Source organism: Erpetoichthys calabaricus, chromosome 7, assembly GCF_900747795.2.
Source record: "Erpetoichthys calabaricus chromosome 7, fErpCal1.3, whole genome shotgun sequence".
NCBI lineage: Eukaryota > Metazoa > Chordata > Cladistia > Polypteriformes > Polypteridae > Erpetoichthys > Erpetoichthys calabaricus.
The window spans coordinates 85,130,340-85,148,016 of NC_041400.2; the positions used below are offsets into that span (position 1 = coordinate 85,130,340).

Consider the following 17,677-nt stretch of genomic DNA (forward strand, 5'->3'; position numbering starts at 1 on the left):
AAGAAATCAAGCTGAGAAATATAATTCAGAAGTTATGTACAATTTTCTATAGGAGAAAAAAAGTTTAGCTAAGCATAAATTTATTCTGTGTTGTTTGTTATTGTCATGTGGCTGAATATCTATATGCAAAAGGATGAAGGTCCAAGCCTTTAGAGTCCAGGGGCCTCATGTATAAACGGTGTGTACGCACAGAAATGTTGCGTACTCCCGTTTCCACGCTCAAATCACGATGTATAAAACCTAAACTTGGCGTAAAGCCACGCACATTTCCACGGTAACTCATACCTTGGCGTACGCAATTTCTCCGCTCGGTTTTGCAGACTGGCGGCACCCAGCGTCAAAGCAGTGCTACTGTTCCTGCGGGACACCCTTTCTTTCTTAGCTCCACATTCCTGACGCGGCTTTATAAATACACTGAAACTAACTGCATATTGTTTATTAGTGTAATGCATCTGATTGTAATTAACCTGCAGCAATATAATGGTCCAGGGGAATAGCCATAGTATTCCAAATACCATAACTGCTTTAGCGTTGTAACTCTCACTGCATCTTCTTCTTCTTTCAGCTGCTCCCGTTAAGGGTTGCCACAGCAGATCATCTTTTTCCATATTACTCTCACTGCACCACTCGGAGTATTTATATCACTGTATCTGAGTGAGGAATCACAGCAGCAGCTGATCGGAAAGAGAAATATCGGTATACAGCATGAAGCAGATGCTGCCTGAGCCACGGCAAAACGCTTTAGAGACTTCCCAGTACGGACTTCGCGGTTTAGAAAAGGTTTCATCCCAAGAACTATAAACGCACTCAATTAGTCCATTAAGTGCTCCTTGTAGAACTGTTTACTTATAAGTACAATTACCTCACTGTAAACTTGCACTACTGTTATAATATTGCACAACCTGCGCCACTTTATAAAGCGCGTATTTACATATGATGACGGTATTCATTTATAAGATGAAATGCAGCAAAATATGTTGATTATATTATACACATAAATCTTTAACTTCATTTAAATAACCTGTATTGTTAATAATTAAACATGTGAGGACACGGTGCCGCAGCGCTAGCTAGTTCAGGGATTGTTCCTGCATTGCGTTATATTCTTGCTGGTGCTGACGCGACACTGGAATGCTAGACGGATAGAATAATTAAACATGTACTACGAAGATATTTCAATGTTCCTTAAAAGTTTTGAAGAATCGGCGTTTTAAGCTTACAGATGGCTTCACGTCTATATAGCTGATTGTGTGGCGATTGGGTTTTTGGTGAAAGAAAAGTAAGGACAGGAATTGGAGGTTAGTACATTTGAAAGAGACTTTACTGCTGTGATAATTTCATTGAAGGTCACGCATGGCGCAGCAAGCCTCTTGCGTGAGATATGAACAAGCACTGCGCCACCGTGTCCCCATGTTTAATAACATGCTTTCATTCCTATCATCATGAAAAAGATATCACGTATACATCTCAGTATTTTAATTATTCAGAGAGCTGTTTTTGTGAGGATATGTGTGTGCCCATGAAAACTTTTCGCACATACAACAACAACAAACCCTGGTTTACTACAAAACTCAGGCAGCTTCGTCAGGCTAAGGAGAAGGCCTACAGAAGTGGGGACAGAATCCTGTATAATAAAGCCAGAAACACATTGACAAAGGAGATCAGAGTAGCAAAGAGGTGCTACACTGAAAAGCTGGAAAATAGGTTTACAGCCAACGACTCTGCATCAGTGTGGAGAGGTTTGAAAGACATCACCAATTACAGGAAACCATCCCCCCATACTGAAGAGAACCATCAACTGGACAACGAGCTGAATTTGTTCTACTGCAGGTTTGATAATCCCTCTTTCACACCTCTCACCTCGCCAATCAAAATACACTCCCAGCACCCACTACCAAGCCAATGCCCCTCCCCACTGACATCATACCTGCACTCAGGATCTGTGAAGGGGACGTGAGTCAGCTCTTCAGGAGACAGAAGATCAGGAAGGCACCAGGTCCAGATGGTGTGTCACCCTCCTGTCTTAAAGTCTGTGCTGATCAGCTGGCCCCCATATTTACACAGATCTTCAACAGATCCCTGGAGCTATGTGAAGTTCCCTCCTGCCTTAAGCGTTCCACAATTATCCCGGTTCCAAAGAAAACCTCCATCACAGGGTTAAATGACTACAGGCCAGTCGCCCTGACGTCTGTGGTCATGAAATCCTTTGAAAGACTGGTGTTGACCTACCTGAAGGACATTACAGGCCCCCTGCTTGACCCCCTACAGTTTGCTTACCGAGCAAACAGGTCAGTGGATGATGCAATCAACATGGGACTGCACTACATCCTGCAACATCTCGTCTCTCCAGGGACATATGCTAGGATCCTGTTTGTGGACTTCAGCTCGGCGTTCAATACTATCATTCCAGAAGTCCTCCACACCAAACTCACTTGGCTCACTGTACCAGCTCCCATCTCCCAGTTGATCACAAACTTCCTGACAGATAGGAAGCAGCAAGTGAGACTGGGAAAAATCACATCCAGCACACGAACAGTCAGCACTGGCGCCACCCAGGGATGTGTCCTCTCTCCTCTGCTCTTCTCCCTCTACACAAATGACTGCACCTCAAGAGACCCGTCTGTTAAAATCCTGAAGTTCGCAGATGATATGACAGTCATTGGCCTCATCAAGGACAGTGACGAGTCTGTATACAGACGAAAGGTCGAACAGCTGGCCCTCTGGTGCGGTCAAAACAACCTGGAGCTGAACAAGCTTAAAACTGTGGAGATGACAGTGGACTTCAGGAGGAGCCCCCAGTGCTGCCCCCTCTCACACTACTCAACAGCATTGTGTCTGCTGTGGGAAACTTTAGGTTTCTGGGATCCATAATTTCCCAGGACCTAAAGTGGGAACTAAACATAAACACAATTGTTAAAAAGGCCCAGCAGAGGTTGTACTTCCTGCGCTAGCTCAGGAAGTTCAACCTGCCTCAGGAGCTGCTCATCCAATTTTACTCTGCAGTAATCCAGTCTGTTCTCTGTTCATCTATCACAGTCTGGTTTTGGCTCAGCCACAAAACAGGACAGGAACAGACTTCACGGACAGTCAGGATTGCAGAAAAAATCATTGGTGTTGATCTGCCCTCCATTCAAGACTTATACAGATCTCGAGTCAGGAAACGGGCAGAAAACATCCTTGCAGACCCATCACACCCTGGTTACAACCTTTTTCAACTTCTTCCCTCTGGTAGGCGCTACAGAGCACTGTACGCCAAAACTACCAGAAATGTGAACAGTTTCTTTCCTCAGGCCATCACTCTCATGAACACTTAAGTCAATCTCACAGCATCAGGGACAATACTAGGTAAAACCGGAGTCCAATTCCTTGTATGTGTACATATACTTGGCCAATAAAGCTGATTCTGATTCTGATTCTGATGTAATGGATTATGTGTCCTGTCGGAGAAAGAGAAAGCCCGTTTAAGAAGCAGGTAGTGATTCACACATGTAGAGCACATAGAAGATCGAATACAGAACAAAGCATTTAATGTACCACTTTAGTTACAATGGGATTTGAGAAACTAGTAAATTAAACGATTTTAAGATGAAGTTTATGATGTTCTACTTTAATGGCAAAATAAACTACGTGATTAAAGTGGAAATTTCGAGATTAAAGTTGACATTTCGTGCTTTTTTCCCACTGTGTGCCTATTTTTTTTGTCTGTACCCTAATAAGCTTTCATATGACACTCAGACGGTGGGCTATGACTCGCCTTTTAACGGCGACTTTAATATGTGATTTCTTTTTTATTTCGGGCACTGTACGACTTTGTGAATTTGAGCCTTCGAGTTTCTCCGACACTCTGTCACTCGATCAACTTCCTTTTGTTGATTATACCACTGTTTAAACCAACAAATAGTACGTTTTTCCTTTGCCTCCACTTGGTATTCACTGAAATTATTATATTTCCCCCCGTGCTTTTCCCATTGTCTTTTCACAGAAGGCTATTTATATTGATTTGCATATTCAAAGAGGTGTAATTCTGGGAGGAGTTGGGGCGGGACAGAAGGTGCGTGCAAGTACGTTACTTTTCACGCTGATCGGGATTTATGTAGTGGAAGAACGTGAAAGTTTGCGTGCGTACAGATTCCTGCATCTGGATTTTTCTGTGCGTACGCACATTCCCGCTTTTGTGCTTACGCCATGTTATAGTGTGAGTTCTACGCACGGCGTTATACATGAGGCCCCTGGTGCTTCCTGTTTTTCTAAATGGTTATGAGGCATGGATACTATCCAGTGACTTGAGATGAAGACTGGACTCCTTTGTATTTGGGTACCACTAGTTTGACTTTATGTTGACCGTGCAGTTATTGACAGAGTCCCAAATGAGGTACATTACCTGCATTGTGAAGGAGCACCAGTTATGGCACTATGGCCATGTGAAATGATCCCCTGATGGTGATCCAGCTCACAAATTCCTCATTATTGAGGACATGAGCAGCTTGGACCAGGCCAAGGGGATGCCCATGTAACACCTGGCTGTGGCAAATAGATGGTCATTTCTGGAGGATGGGACTGGACTACATGTTCTCCTGGGGGGTTGCCAACTTGGATCCCGAGCTGTTTCATTGTGTGGTGAGTGTGGCAATGTGCTTTACCAGTGCATACTCCCCAACCTGACCTGTTCTGTAGTTGTCCTGCTAGAGCCACCTACAAAAATGAATGATCTTTGTGACCTTGTGTAAATTACAGAGATTTTAACAAAATCACTATTAAAAATAATTATCCATATCAACTGATTTCCTTATTATTAAACCAAGTTACAGATTCAATAGACTACAATCATTTGTGTATGACATATTTAAAAAAGTTTTATTTATGCCTGGGCAGTGCTACCTAGACTCCAAAAAATAATCTCTGTGTCAAGTACAAAAATTTGGTAATTCCATTAGTTATGCATTATTTTCTTTGTTATGAAACCTCCAAGTTTGGTTAAGTAATACATAAATCAATGGTTGCTTCAAATTTAAATCAAAAGGTTCCTGACTGTCTTAAGCTCGGGCAAATGCTTTGTTGACTTAACCAGTTGTTATCTTCATTTTATTAAAAACTTTAGAACTAAAATTTTGCCAATCACTTCATTAACCAAGAAATCTTAATAAAAATTCATATGAATGCAAGAAGCTCAAAAGTCTTTTGAATAATTAAATAAATTAGTCTGTTCTGCTTCGACTGTTTATTAAAACATCCAAATATTTTGCTTCAATCTAAAGTGGAAGTGGATGCTTCCAGTATCAGAATGTGAGTTATTTCATCTCAAAGATTTCTGGAAATCAAAAAACTACATCCTTATGCCTTTATGCCAAGAATAACTTCTTACTAGCAGAACTGTGATGTTGGCAATCTTGAATTATTGGCAATAAAATTAGCTCTGAGTGGGTGGCATCACTTGCTGGAATGGGCCAAATATCATTTTATAATTTGTACAGATCATAAAATGTTTTGTTTGAAGACCAAGAAATTCTAGACCGGACAGATGGACTTTATTTTTTTACAGTGTCACAGATGTGCACCTGTGGAACAACCTAAAGGATTGCGTGATTGTAATTTACCGCCAAGACAAGAGGGGACACTATGCAATAACATTTTTTCTTCTCCTTCCCTTTCTGCAGAAAGGATGATTGACAGTTTACTATCCATGATGTCACTTCCGGGGTCAGACCACCTGGACATGCCACTTCCTCTCTGAATCCAACTTAAGAGGAAACAACACCATCTTGGGCAAGCCAAGTGATTGATTTACATGTTGTCTCAACTTAGTGCAGTACCACATGTTTTATTTTACACCTTTTGCATACTTTCAATAGACGGTATTTCCCTTCGGGTGCTTTGCTGTATATAGGTCCATCCCAGGTATTGTTACCTGTACATGCCGATGACGATATTAAAACCTGTTTCTTAATTTTTGAGCGCATACCCACTTGCCATCACCATTCCTGAAGGGGTCTGCGCAGTGTGCCTATTATGATCTTAACGTGGAAATAGCTGGTGATTATGATAAACTCAAAGCCGAGGTGCTGCTGAGATATGGGATCACTCTGGATCAACAGGCTAGGGCTTGTTATGACTGGACTTTCAACCATGAAAAACCTGCACACACTCAGGGTTATGAAATCTGGAGTCACATACTGTAGGTTGCTAGTTAAAGCCCCAGAGCAGCTCCACTAAAGATATTACAGAGCTCATTGCCTTTGACTTCCTTGTGCAAGTCGCACAGAACATCTCACCCATCCGGTGTGGAGGCAGAAATATAAATCTGTGGATGCCCTAATAATGGCCCTTAAGCGATACCATGCTGCTTCTCAGGTTGAGAAGACAGAAAGGCGTGCTGAGTGGCACAAGTCTCAACAAGGATGGATTTCCATACCTGAGCACTGCCAATGTGATTTCAACCTCAAGGTGCGCCCGAAGGAGAAGTCATCTACACTACCCCACTGTTACAAATGTGGGGAGCTTGGCCACACCATTCTCAACTTTCCCCATTTTGGCGAAACCCATGGACTGCAGTTGGGCCAAAGGAGAGAGGTACTGTTGTTTTGTCAATACTTTGTGTTTTCCATGAGATGAGTTGGTGGTTGTGAAAGGGTTTAAGGTTCCAGCAGCAACATTTCTATTGTAGCTTGCCTTTATATACTTCTGCGACAGTGAGACCCCAGATAAACCAGTCTGACCTGTACCCATGGGATAACCTGGTGGTACTGGTCCACTAGATGCATTATAACCTATAAAGGGCTCATACAAAAGATCCAGGTGGTTGTTATGCATAGTCCTCCCATCTCTGTAATTCTCAGGCAGGACTGGTCAGATAATAACAGCATAAGTATCATTTCTACCTCTGAGAACGCACTGGGCCTTGTCATTGATGAGGAAAATCTGTCACAGGTTGTTCCCACACTGTTTTCACATACAACTACTGATGCAGCTACTCAGTCGGATAGAAGTGATGCTGCGCCGTTGCCGTCTGATGATGTAAACCAGGCAGAGGATGCAGAAGCACAGGGTATGACTCCCCCTGCTGAGTTATCCTGTGACCGCCTTTCTCAATTACATTTTCAGTTTAGACAGATGCCCGCATCCATCAAACGAGAACAATGGAACAATTATTCCTTGAAGTTTGAGTTAAATGCAGTTATTCTGATAGACGGCCAACACACAAATTATCCCATGCCTCAGGGGCCTTACTTTGTGTTGAATAATGATTTATTATTTTGGGTATCAGAACATGAGGGTGAGGTGTGGACATTGCTGTTAGTCTCGCTCACTTTCCGGCGACAAGTCCGTGAGCCAGCACACATCTTAGGTGCCCATTTAGGTGCTGAGAAGACCTTGTAGAGAATTAAACTCCATTTCTTTTGGCTAGGAATCAATGAGGAGGTCCATCGCTTTCGCATTTCATGTCTAAAATGTCAATTGCAACAGATTCCCTAAAGGAACCGTGTTCCCCTTTTTCCACTCATAGATACACCTTTTGGTGTTTGGGGTCAACATTGTCAGACCCCTAGAACCCTCTGCTAGAGGTCACAAGTATATTTTAGTCTTTGTGGATTATGCTACCCGATACCCTGAGGCCATGCCCTTGAGAGTGGCTAACTCAAAAGCCATTGCACAGGAACTTGTTGGGGTCTTTGTGTCAGACGGTATCCCTAAAGAAGTCCTAACTGAGCAGGGAATGCCATTTACTTCGGAAACGTTCAGGGAGGTTGCCAAATTACTATGCTTTAAGAATTTAAAAACCTTCATATATCCTGAAACAGATGGGTTAGTACAGCGCTTCAATCAGACACTCAAACAAATGCTACGCAAAGTGGTCAATGAGGATGGAAGAAACTGGGATCAGTTAATTCCCCTCATCCTGTTTGCCTACAAGGAGGTTCCACAAGTCTCCATGGGGTTATCCTTTTTTGTGTTATTATACGGATGACAACCTTGCAGTATTTTGGACATTTTAAAAGAGGGTTGGGAAGAGGAGGCCAATCCTTACACAAATATTTTGGAATATATCGCCCAGTTACACAATACATTTGGCAAAATTAGACCCATTTTAAAAGAGAACATTGAGCTTGCTCAATCAGCTCAGGCTTGTTATTACGACCAGGGTACAACTCTTCTAGAGTTTCACCAATGGGACCGTGTTATGGTGCTCATTCCCACTACCCACTACAAATTATTCGCTCATTTGCAAGGCCCTTATGAGAGTAAAGGTTTGGTTGACTATTTGCTGAAACAACCTATTAAGCTACCAGCCAAGTGAGTGTGCCATGTGAATTTGTTAGCACTGTGGGCAGAGAGGGAGCCCGACCCTTACTGCTCCCAACCTCGCTCCCTCTTCGCATTCCAACAGCTTAATTTTGGCCACAATTTTATTTCCCAACAAACCCTAGAAGTGGTTATTGAGCAACCTGGAAGAACCTCCCTCATTGAGCATGACATTGTGAAGAACTGGGAGTTGTAGTCAAAGAATACCCATATCACCTCCCAGAAGCCAAATGAGCTAAAGTTGAACTTGAGATCAGATGAATGCTAGACCTGGGCGTTATTGAGGAGAGTTTTAGCCCCTGGTCTAGCCCCATTGTTCTGGTCCCAGACGGGAGCTGGCACTTTTGCAACGACTTCCGTTGGCTCAACCAAGTCTCCCGATTTGATGCTTATCCCATATCCAGAGTCGACAAACTCCTCGAGTAACTGGAAAAGATGCAATACTTGACTACTCTTGACATGACGAAAGGCTATTGGCAAATTCTTTTAATGGTGTCTGCAAAGGAAAGAACCATGTTTAGTACTCCGAGCGGTCTTTGGCAGTATACAGTTCTCCTAAATAGTTTGAACGGGGCACCCGAGACATTCCAATATCTGATGGACGGAGTGCTCCAGCCCCACCAGGCCTATAGAACCACCTATCTGGATGACATCGTCATTTATTCCGGCACGTGGGAGGATCATATACAACAGGTATATGCATTGTTAATGATACATAGTAAAGTTGGCTTAAGGATTAATGCAAAAAAAATTTCTTTGGTTTGACTGAGGCAAAATATTTGGGGTACTTGGTGGGCAAAGGCACTGTACGTTCCCACTGTTTCAAAGAAGATGCCATATTTAACTGGCCCTGTCCAAAAACCAAGAGGCAAATCCAAGCATTCTTAGGTTTGGCGGAATATTATCACTGGTTCATACCCCGGTTTTCTGAGAGGGCTGCCCCTTTAAGGAATTTGACAAGGATAACAGCTCCTAATTCAGTGGTATGGGATAAAAACTTGGAGACCGTATTTTGTGACTTATTTTATTTCCCATAGCCTTTCGCTGTGCAAACTGATGCTTCAGACACACGTTTGATTGACCCAAAGCATTGATGGGGTTGTACACCTGATTATGTACCTCATTTGGAAACTACTGGATCATGATACAAGGTATGCAGCAGTGAAGCAGGAAGCCCTCATGATCAAATGGGCTATTATCTAACTCAGGTATTACATTCTGGGACACAAGTTCGCTCTTGCAACCTGTCATGGCCCTTTGCAGTGGATGGACCTGCACAAGGATTCAAACCCTCGTGTCACCAGGTGGTTTCTTGACCTGCAGCCTTTCCGGTCCAGTATCGCCGGGGTACTGTCCACGCCAACGCTGATATGCTGTCTCGCATCTATGACCTCTTTGCTAGGGTCACGATCCGACGGATCTGGGCTGGGGGGGGGGGGATTACTATCACATGTGTGCACCTGGGGAACAATCTAAAGGCTGGCATGATTGTCATTTACTAATTTATTGCTGGGACATGAGGGGGCACTGTGTAATAACGTTCTCTCTTCTCCTTCCCCTCCTGCAGAAAGGAAGATTGACACATTACCAACCATGATGTCACTTTCAGGGTCAGAATATATATTAAATATATAAATATATTAAAACAGCTTATTTTGTTTTCAAATAAGGACTCAAACTGACATTTTTGGAATTCCCATATTCACTCTTATATTTGCTTAATAATTTCAACATTATTACAATAATGACACATAGGTGCCATTTTCAATGAATTCTTTGCCACATTCAGTGTCAGTTTGTGGTTTTTGTGCTTAGGGTAGAAATGCAATTTGGCAGCCTTACCTCATGTTGTAAATGATGTTCTAGTATCCTCCAATAAAGGTGATCATTGTGCTTTCAGCTTTAATACTAAAAACTATTGCATTTTTCTAAACACGTTTTATGATATAATTGGACAACCAGGCAATATTCTTAGCTAATTTACACCAATAGGGAGAATTCTACCCATATAATACCAGGGATAACTATTAACCTGGACTCTAAAAGTGCTTACTGCTAGATACCCAGCAGTAAACGAGGTCACAATAAGTGGAAGATAGCAGTTGAACAAGGGCTCCATTAAAGAAAGGAAGCTCAAAAGTTAGAAGGAGAAAAGGTTTTGGTAGTGGGTAAAAGAACCAGCCACCCCAGAGTGTAGTTAGGGCCCTTCTTTAGTCAATCAGTCCCTGATGGCTTAATCTCTTGCTGTTTTACCTTCTTATTTAATTGATTTTGATTTTTTTATATGTGTTCTTTTTGTTTCGAATAAAGCCTTTCTTTTTTGTTGGTTCTTTGAGGTTCTCTGATCATTATTTCAGTTTAGGAGTGTCTCTGGAATGCTCTCCAAAGTCCAAAATGTATAGTGCAGGAACAGGTTATTCAGCTGTTAGGAATCAATAAACCTCAGACATAACATGGATTTTTTTTTTGTCTTAGATACATTTTTTTCTGTTAATTTATTGTGAATATCGATTAAGCTTTATTTACAAGAAATATGGTCATATGTGCTTTTGGATTAATTATTTAGTCTAGGAAAGATATTAATATTTTCTTATTTAATTTTAAGTGTGTCATAACGCTATTTTAGAGTCTCAACATTTTTTTACTGAGTTCCTAGAATGCACCTCATTATTGTTAAGGAATGCCTCCCAAAGGGCACTACAAGTCACATCACAAAGGCTTTGCTATAAAACACAGTACAACCTTTCAGCTTCCAGTATGACATTATAGATTTAACCTTTGAACAGTCTTGAATTCATATTATTAGATATTTTGGTTAATGACAGATGTCTTTCCTTTTTGATTAGAATCATAGTCTTTGCTCCTTGGTTTCAAAATATTCTCAGGTTGGTAACGACAGCTGGAAATTCTAGTTTTAATTTCACTTATGATTTCTCCCACTGCATTTTGTTTTTGATAGTAAGAACTTTGGTATTATAGAAAACTGTTTTTGTTCCAGCATCTCAGAAATGTGCACAACTTCCAGTCCATTTTAGCAACATTTCTGCAGTTGTTCACAATCTACTTTGCCTGTTGACAATACGAAGCGGCTGGAAGGAATGAAAATAACAGAATGATATCAGAAGAGCTGCTTTGAGTATTCACAGCTGAAATAACATCAATACAAAGCTTGTCAATCCTTATTTTCTCCAAAATAATTTTGAGCCGAGTTTAGAATGTCTGTAACATCCTGCTGTCTACCACACTGCTTGGTAACTTCTCAAAATGTTCCTTTCCCTGGTCCCAATAATTTATTTCGTTTTAGACTTTTTATTCTATGTTCATTGGTTAATGTCATCGGTCTAATGAGAAACCTTTGTAATGGCATTAGCACTGCTGAAAAATGTTATTTTTTTCACCTTGGTTGTAAGGTACTGACATTCCTGAAGTTCAGTTCTGGGCTCAAAAATGGCAACAATAAAACAGATTTCTCAAAAAACATGTCAGTCTATTGTTCATTTGCAGAATGAAGGTTATCCCATGTGAGAGATTACCTAGAAACCGAAGATTTCATACAAAGGTATCTGTTACTGTCTTGGAGTCATCTTCTGTGTTCTTTTGTCCAATGTAACCTTTTATTTTTATTTGATAGTTATGCATATGACTTTTTCTTTGAAAGTCTCCCTCTTAGACCATCATCCTTAGAATTTCATTTCAATGGCTTTTCCTCCATAAAGCAAGGCTAATTTGGAATTACTAGTTATCCTAACCTGATAACCTTTGGGGATGCTGGAGTAAAACCAGAATACCCACAAACTAACTTATTATAGATATGGAGAAAACATGCAAATTCCCTTCAGACAACATGGCATTAACAAAATCCTAAAAAAATGAACAATATGGTACCTTTGTAATTGGAACACATCCTTCTGCCCCCATTTTTAGATACCACCACCACAATATTTAAATAACTTCCACAGCATTAAGAGTTCCAATATACTGCCCTCCTACACAGCTTAGAAGAAATACAGTATGTTAACCATAAAACCTTCGAAATATCCAGTGCTTTCAACCAGTGGCCTTACCACATGTATAAAATCTTAATCTTTACAGTGGCATCAGCCACAGAGATGGAATCAGAAACATCCAATATTTCTGGCATTGGCCCTTCTTGGAGGGTGTATCTGTCAAGATTAGTAGTTCCTCAGAGCAGTCAGTTGACATCAATGTTTCGCTTTCATTGCTGAGAACAGTCTGAGTGATGTCTTGACTACCCTTCCTGAGCAGTTGAATGGCTTACCAGAATCTTTTCAAGGCTATCATAAAGTCATTTTTCATAGCCTCATCAAACTGCCCTCTCTGATGGTCGTTCACAAGAGAAGCTCTTCTGAAGATGACTATTTCAAGTGTTCCAGCTTTGGTGTGTTCTAAGAACTTGGAATAGAATTTCTATGCAGACAACAGTCAGGGTTATCCACTATGCAACTTCCTTTCACAATGTATTTACCTACTTTTTTACCAAAATAAATTTTAAATGTACGGCACCAAGCCTTGGGTTTATGAGTATGCTTAAACCAATCCAGGGCTTTACCCTAAGGGTAACTGCTAAAACTGTACACAAATGTGATTCCAACCATGTCTACCTGTTATTTTTTGTCTCTAGAGTCATTTTTCATTGCTAATATCTAAAATTCTGAAAACTGCTCTACTCTTACCTGTCCTCCTAATGGTATTACACCTGATCCTCTCCCTTCACTTTACAGTTCTTGAGAACACATTTCATCTCCATATGATCGTCTTGCACTGAGCCCAGCTGGGTTAATAAGGTTACCCAGTAGCCAGCACTCTCTGTCATGACAGTAATTGTTTCAGTTGTTTTATCTGGACACTTCCCTTAGACCAATTTGCCATGAGTAACTTATAAAGAGCATATACTCCAGACAACATAGCTCTAAGAATTGTTAATCCACAAAAGCCACTCCACTACACCAATGTAACATTATTATTATTATTATTATTATTATTATTATTATTATTATTATTAGTAGTAGTAGTATCAGCAAGTTGAAGGATGATAATAGTGATGACAATTATTAACATAATTATTATGGTACTCATACTTTGAAATTAATGCGTAATATTTTAAAATAAAAAAAAAAACATTGACTGGCACCACCTTTTATTTATTGAGTAATGTTGTGACTTTTAAATATTCAACGTTAAAAATTGTATTGGCATTTAAATTTTCAATTTTTGTATAACATACATTTTTAAATGATTGTAAACAATTTTGCCAGCTACAAAAATAAAGTAACTCTTTAAGGTCTGTAAATAATTGAGTGTTTTAAAGCAAATGTCTGCAGTGTCTTGTTGTACAATCCCCTAATTAATTATGGATAGTGCCATTTATATTGCGGATATGAAGGAATGCTGTTTTAGGAAAAATTAAGCAGGCGGTTAGAGTCTACGCCCAACGCCTCCATTTTTCAATTGGTGCTTCCCAGCAATCACGTCACGGGAGGTTATTTATGTATTTATTCCTTGGAATTATTAGGTCACACCGCTTACGAAAGGAATTGGCGTATACGCTGAAAAAACGGCTGTTTTAAACTGCGATCTCTTCTGTGGTGTTTCCTTTAACTGCGGCTCATCCAGCACTGCGGCTGTCCCCTCACCTGAACGCGTTCGTACTTGACTGCTAAAACACACGAAGATTTCGTACTGCCGTCAGCTCCTAGAAAACAAGAAATCTGCTTTCGATAAGTTAGCACTGTCCCTGAGATGCGCTCTGGACTTTTTGCGGCAAAATTATTGTGGAAGTGAGATTTTTAACATCACGGAAGCGGCAGTGTTTATCTCTCCGGTAAGTTTCAAGTGGCAAATGAGAAAACACGGTGTATATAAATCGCAGAGATACCACGGCGAAGTGACGCCCTGATGCTGAACTGATGCTTACTCTGCCTCTTGGTTTCTGGTTGCATTTCAGTGAAAGGCCCTATATAAACAATACTGGCAGCCTGTCAAATATATATTCGGTTGGGATGCCCAGTCATGACTGTTTTCGTATTATGCCAGGACACACTGGACTCGAACGAACACGAATAGCCGTGCTTTTAATCCGTAATTACCGCACCATTCGAAAGTAGACCGATCCACTTCTGAATTTTAATTTCAGATTTTAAGAGAGTAAACAGTGCCCCACGTTAACACGAAGATTCTAAACTGTTGGTAATCTAATAAGTACAATGTAATAATTAGTTAAATGTTGATACTGTGGTTTTATGAAAGTTGAAATACTACACCGAGCATGATTTCTAACATTTTCAAAGAAAACTTGATCTCTGTGTATTTTTTAAACAGAAAAAGAATATTATAATGTGATGAATCAATGCTGCTCCTTACCAAAACGATTTTGGGACTGGACACAAATGGTCTAGCCCTTACGATTTTTTCTTGGGTACATCTTACACTTTAAAGACGTGCGCCCTTCGCCACTCAATTTAATAAAGTTAATCCCATTATTTCTGCAACGTGCTGGTTATCCCGTGTTAGGTAAAGTAATTACCATTGCCTCCTCGATTGATATTTAACACATCGCCTGCATATCATTGTTCAGTGTAAAACAAGATATGTCAGCATTTTCCTGAAAGCATTAAGCAAAAGAAAGTTAATTATCTTTGAATCACTGACCAAATGTATCCGTCCATTAATTTTCCAAACCCACCATTGTCGTTAGAAGGAAGTGAGGCGATGGAGTCAATCCTTTCAGTATCGTTGCACGTGGCAGGAGCCACTTGCGGACAGAGTGCTCTTCTGTCACGGGTATACCCGGCCAGGATAAAGTCCCCACGAATATGTATCATTATCTTTGAGATATGTTAGTAGTTCTTTGTTTTCACATGCAAAATGTCTAAAATACAGGTCAGAAATGGGAGGTAGTAACAATAAAATCGCGTCACATAGTAATTTCCATAACTCAAATTTTATTTTTTTTCAAAATTCTTTTATACTGTAAACTTGCGTTCATTTGATTATTGAATCAGCAACTGTGTCTTCTTCAAAAAATTAGTCATGCCTGTTGTTAGGTTCACTGTAATGCAGACTGTTTGTGCGTATTATAGCAGTAATATTTTCTTAGTAATTGAGAAAGTTAAGCTATAGACAGAATTGTTGCCATTTTTCCCCAATGTCAAGCACATAAGCGTTCTTTAATCTTAGTTTGAAACAGAATCAGGAAGCCCTGTTTTGTACAAGTATATCACTGCATCTTAAAATCGCTTTCTTCCAAAATGTTGTCTTAAACAGAAATTTGTGAAAATTTAATTTTTAAAATTGAACTGTTTATGAGTTTTCACCTCTGTATTTTAAAGAATATTTATATTTATTATTTCATTATTGTACTACATTTTATGTATTTTTTTATTTTGTTGTTTTCTTTTCCTGTGGCTGGATTTCATTTTCATTTGTTTAGTTTTCTTTATAATTGTTGTTTGTATGTCTTATTTTGATCCCATTTTATTAATTTGTGTAAAATGTATACTACATGCATCTTCTCCTGTGGGATTTGTAAATTATGTCAAATTAAAATCAAAATTAAAATACAGTATAGCAGCTTTATTTGACTATTCTAGATATTACGCACTATTTTATTTTTCGTAATGAAGAATTAAACATACTTTTTATAGTTTATAGTTATTTTTGTAGCTAATATTTTCTTAAGGTAATATTTAAAATATTCTGTCCTGCTTATTCTTTTGTTTTGCCATTTTGCTGTTTTGGTAAGTAATGAATTATTAATTTAGTGATGGTTAGTAGTACATTACTTTAGTTGTTGAACATACTCTGTCAGCATTGAATGACTTCATAATGAGAGCACAAACCAAAGACCCTCTTTGGTTTTTATTTTTCTGTTCATGGGCAATTTTTGAGAGTGACTTTAAACAAACGAACCGTTTATTATTTATTTATGTGCAACAATTTTCTTACAATCAAGCACGATGAGTTTTTCACAAATTGAAAGTAATGTGTTTATGTTAAGTGAAGTTGATAGAGGTGGGGTTTCTAAAGTGGACATGCTTCCATCAAAATGTACATACTGACAAAATTAATTTAGCACATTAAGCTTTCAGGTCAGGCAGAGCCCTTGGGCTTTTTTGGTGAATGGCTGTAAAACTGAATAAAAGACGTTTATTCATAAGACAAAAATCCTGATCCTATCAGACAGCCCTTTTTTTAAGAGTTTACACACATTTTTGAATTTTTGGGTTTAGCACATAGCCTGCACAAGCTGATGAAACATTCATTTTCTGAGGTCTTTGTATATAGTGTACAATGGGATGCATTGAATTTTAATTATTATTTTTTTCCAGCAAAAAGATTTTACTTGTCAGGATGTTTTCTTTTGTTGTATTTAAAGTAAAGGAAAGAAGTGTTTAGTGGAAAAAAAACTAGACTTGCAGCTTTCGTATGGCACATTTACATGTGTATGCCTGTTCTCTGTATGTGCGATATCAGTTGAATTTTGTTTTTTTATCATTTATATATTTTAATATCTTTCAGTCTTAAGACATGTAATGTATGATATGTGATTTATGAAGAATGTGCTTAATTACATGATTTATTTAAAAAAAATTAAAAGTAGAATTTTTGGAGTGTTTTCTTATGATATGTTTCAGACCTCAGGCCTTGGAGGGATGGAGAAGTAGGAAATCTGTCTTGCAATTTATGATCCAGTGCATTCTATTAAGGTTCAGTGGTGTTTAAATATTGTGATTTAGGATGGTTGTGGAAGGTGTTTGACTTCATCCTGGGTTTCCTGAAACTACTGGTAAATTGATTTAGCTGTGTTTATGTGGTCATTATCACCCTGAAATAGGGGAACACCCCGAAGAAACAGTGCCTGCACCATAGTATTCACCTGTAAAATGGGCTTATATTCCTTGGCCCTTTTATAAAAGGCATACCAATTTTTAAATCTAATGAACTCCACAAAATTGCTTTCCAACAAACATTAATTGTAGGATTAATGTATCCTTTGGCTATTTTTATATATACATTTATTTAGACATGCAAAATAGGATGTAGGGTGACTCACCAGACTGTATTACTCTTTCCATTGCACTGGAGTTCAGGGGTTGTGCTCCTTAAACCAGGTTATGCATCTTCGAGGGTTGACTTTGGATGCACATAGTTTGTGAAAAGCAGCCTTGCCATAAATTGTACCTTTGTGAGGTTCACAACATGCCATTTTGTTGCGAATGATTTAATTTCTGTGAATAATGTTTGAAGATGAATTTTTTTGGCATTTAATAGAGATCCTGTGAATTGTCTATTTATAATTGTTGGTGCATTTCACTGACCACTGTTTCCCTTTCCCAATGCAGTTTGTCCATTTTTGGCA

The 17,677-nt window shown here is 39.3% G+C and overlaps 1 protein-coding gene across 2 annotated transcripts in view; it reads left to right on the forward strand.

The window, feature by feature from the left end:
• Positions 1 to 13,765: 13,765 nt before the first annotated feature.
• The window catches only part of phf24 (PHD finger protein 24), a 211,262-nt gene continuing 207,350 nt past the window's right edge, over positions 13,766 to 17,677 (forward strand). The window contains exon 1 of one of the 2 annotated variants that reach the window (XM_051930143.1): positions 13,766 to 14,140. The gene's annotated coding sequence lies outside the window, so the exon portion shown is untranslated. The remainder of the gene's footprint in view (positions 14,141 to 17,677) is intronic. The other variant, XM_028805156.2, reaches the window with a different exon arrangement.